This window comes from Mauremys mutica, chromosome 1, assembly GCF_020497125.1.
Source record: "Mauremys mutica isolate MM-2020 ecotype Southern chromosome 1, ASM2049712v1, whole genome shotgun sequence".
NCBI lineage: Eukaryota > Metazoa > Chordata > Testudines > Geoemydidae > Mauremys > Mauremys mutica.
Genome location: NC_059072.1, coordinates 2,361,006 through 2,365,000, shown reverse-complemented (window position 1 = coordinate 2,365,000; position 3,995 = coordinate 2,361,006).

The following is a 3,995-nucleotide window of genomic DNA, read 5'->3' as shown; positions in this document are numbered from 1 at the left end:
GGGTGCAGGGAGGGAGGGATGGAGGAGGTGAAGGGGATAGATAGAGGGGTGCAGGGAGGGATGGATAGAGGAGGTGTAGGGGATAGATAGAGGGTTGCAGGGAGGGATGGATGGAGGAGGTGTAGGAGATAGATAGAGGGGTGCAGGGAGGGATGGATGGAGGAGGTGTAGGGGATAGATAGAGGGGTGCAGGGAGGGATGGATGGAGGAGGTGTAGGAGATAGATAGAGGGGTGCAGGGAGGGATGGATGGAGGAGGTGTAGGGGATAGATAGAGGGGTGCAGGGAGGGATGGATGGAGGAGGTGTAGGGGATAGATAGAGGGGTGCAGGGAGGGATGGATGGAGGAGGTGTAGGGGATAGATAGAGGGGTGCAGGGAGGGATGGATAGAGGAGGTGTAGGGGATAGATAGAGGGGTGCAGGGAGGGATGGAGGAGGTGTAGGGGATAGATAGAGGGGTGCATGGAGGGATGGACGGAGGAGGTGTAGGGGATGGATAGAGGGGTGCAGAGAGGGATGGGTAGAGGAGGTGTAGGGGATAGATAGAGGGGTGTAGGGAGGGATGGATGGAGGAGGTGTAGGGGATAGATAGAGGGGTGCAGGGAGGGATGGATGGAGGAGGTGTAGGGGATAGATAGAGGGGTGCAGGGAGGGATGGATGGAGGAGGTGTAGGGGATGGATAGAGGGGTGCAGGGAGGGATGGATAGAGGAGGTGTAGGGGATAGATAGAGGGGTGCAGGGAGGGATGGGTAGAGGAGGTGTAGGGGATAGATAGAGGGGTGCAGGGAGGGATGGATGGAGGAGGTGTAGGGGATAGATAGAGGGGTGCAGGGAGGGATGGATGGAGGAGGTGCAGGGGATAGATAGAGGGGTGCAGGGAGGGATGGGTAGAGGAGGTGCAGGGGATAGATAGAGGGGTGTAGGGAGGGATGGATAGAGGAGGTGTAGGGGATAGATAGAGGGGTGCAGGGAGGGATGGATGGAGGAGGTGTAGGGGATAGATAGAGGGGTGCAGGGAGGGATGGATGGAGGAGGTGTAGGGGATAGATAGAGGGGTGCAGGGAGGGATGGATGGAGGAGGTGTAGGGGATAGATAGAGGGGTGTAGGGAGGGATGGATGGAGGAGGTGTAGGGGATAGATAGAGGGGTGCAGGGAGGGATGGATGGAGGAGGTGTAGGGGATAGATAGAGGGGTGCAGGGAGGGATGGAAGGAGGAGGTGTAGGGGATAGATAGAGGGGTGCAGGGAGGGATAGAGGAGGTGTAGGGAATAGATAGAGGGGTGCAGGGAGGGATGGATGGAGGAGGTGTAGGGGATGGATAGAGGGCTGCAGGGAGGGATGGATGGAGGGGTAGGGGATAGATAGAGGGGTGCAGGGAGGGGTGGATGGAGGAGGTGTAGGGGATAGATAGAGGGGTGCAGGGAGGGATGGATGGAGGTGTAGGGGATAGATAGAGGGGTGCAGGGAGGGTTGGATGGAGGAGGTGTAGGGGATAGATAGAGGGGTGCAGGGAGGGATGGATGGAGGAGGTGTAGGGGATAGATAGAGGGGTGCAGGGAGGGGTAGATGGAGGAGGTGTAGGGGATGGATAGAGGGGTGCAGGGAGGGATGGATGGAGGAGGTGTAGGGGATAGATAGAGGGGTGCAGGGAGGGATGGATGGAGGAGGTGTAGGGGATAGATAGAGGGGTGCAGGGAGGGATGGATGGAGGTGTAGGGGATAGATAGAGGGGTGCAGGGCGGGTTGGATGGAGGAGGTGTAGGGGATAGATAGAGGGGTGCAGGGAGGGATGGATGGAGGAGGTGTAGGGGATAGATAGAGGGGTGCAGGGAGGGATGGATGGAGGAGGTGTAGGGGATAGATAGAGGGGTACAGGGATGGATGGATAGAGGAGGTGTAGGGGATAGATAGAGGGGTGCAGGGAGGGATGGATAGAGGAGGTGTAGGGGATAGATATAGGGGTGCAGGGAGGGATGGATGGAGGAGGTGTAGGGGATAGATAGAGGGGTGCAGGGATGGATGGATGGAGGAGGTGTAGGGGATAGATAGAGGGGTGTAGGGAGGGAGGGATAGAGGAGGTGTAGGGGATAGATAGAGGGGTGCAGGGAGGGAGGGATAGAGGAGGTGTAGGGGATAGATAGAGGGGTGCAGGGAGAGATGGATAGAGGAGGTGTAGGGGATGGATAGAGGGGTGCAGAGAGGGATGGGTAGAGGAGGTGTAGGGGATAGATAGAGGGGTGCAGGGAGGGATGGATGGAGGAGGTGTAGGGGATAGATAGAGGGGTGCAGGGAGGGATGGATGGAGGAGGTGTAGGGGATAGATAGAGGGGTGTAGGGAGGGATGGATAGAGGAGGTGTAGGGGATAGATAGAGGGGTGCAGGGAGGGAGGGATGGAGGAGGTGTAGGGGATAGATAGAGGGGTGAAGGGAGGGATGGATAGAGGAGGTGTACGGGATAGATAGAGGGGTGCAGGGAGGGGTGGATGGAGGAGGTGTAGGGGATAGATAGAGGGGTGCAGGGAGGGATGGAGGAGGTGTAGGGGATAGATAGAGGGGTGCAGGGAGGGATGGATGGAGGAGGTGTAGGGGATAGATAGAGGGGTGCAGGGAGGGATGGATGGAGGAGGTGTAGGGGATAGATAGAGGGGTGCAGGGAGGGATGGATGGAGGAGGTGTAGGGGATAGATAGAGGGGTGCAGGGAGGGATAGAGGAGGTGTAGGGCATAGATAGAGGGGTGCAGGGAGGGATGGATGGAGGAGGTGTAGGGGATGGATAGAGGGGTGCAGGGAGGGATGGATGGAGGAGGTGTAGGGGATGGATAGAGGGGTGCAGGGAGGGATGGATGGAGGTGTAGGGGATAGATAGAGGGGTGCAGGGAGGGATGGATGGAGGAGGTGTAGGGGATAGATAGAGGGGTGCAGGGAGGGATGGATGGAGGTGTAGGGGATAGATAGAGGGGTGCAGGGAGGGGTGGATGGAGGAGGTGTAGGGGATAGATAGAGGGGTGCAGGGAGGGATGGATGGAGGAGGTGTAGGGGATAGATCGAGGGGTGCAGGGAGGGGTGGATGGAGGAGGTGTAGGGGATGGATAGAGGGGTGCAGGGAGGGATGGATGGAGGAGGTGTAGGGGATAGATAGAGGGGTGCAGGGAGGGATGGATGGAGGAGGTGTAGGGGATAGATAGAGGGGTGCAGGGAGGGATGGATGGAGGTGTAGGGGATAGATAGAGGGGTGCAGGGAGGGATGGATGGAGGAGCTGTAGGGGATAGATAGAGGGGTGCAGGGAGGGATGGATAGAGGAGGTGTAGGGGATAGATAGAGGGGTGCAGGGAGGGATGGATGGAGGAGGTGTAGGGGATAGATAGAGGGGTGCAGGGAGGGATGGATAGAGGAGGTGTAGGGGATAGATAGAGGGGTGCAGGGAGGGATGGATAGAGGAGGTGTAGGGGATGGATAGAGGGGTGCAGGGAGGGATGGATGGAGGAGGTGTAGGGGATAGATAGAGGGGTGCAGGGAGGGATGGATGGAGGAGGTGTAGGGGATGGATAGAGGGGTGCAGGGAGGGATGGATGGAGGAGGTGTAGGGGATAGATAGAGGGGTGCAGGGAGGGATAGAGGAGGTGTAGGGGATAGATAGAGGGGTGTAGGGAGGGATGGATGGAGGAGGTGTAGGGGATAGATAGAGGGGTGCAGGGAGGGATGGATGGAGGAGGTGTAGGGGATGGATAGAGGGGTGCAGGGAGGGATGGATGGAGGAGGTGTAGGGGATAGATAGAGGGGTGCAGGGAGGGATAGAGGAGGTGTAGGGGATGGATAGAGGGATGCAGGGAGGGATGGATGGAGGAGGTGTAGGGGATGGATAGAGGGTGCAGGGAGGGATGGATAGAGGAGGTGTAGGGGATAGATAGAGGGGTGCAGGGAGGGATGGATGGAGGAGGTGCAGGGGATAGATAGAGGGGTGTAGGGAGGGATGGATGGAGGAGGTGTAGGGG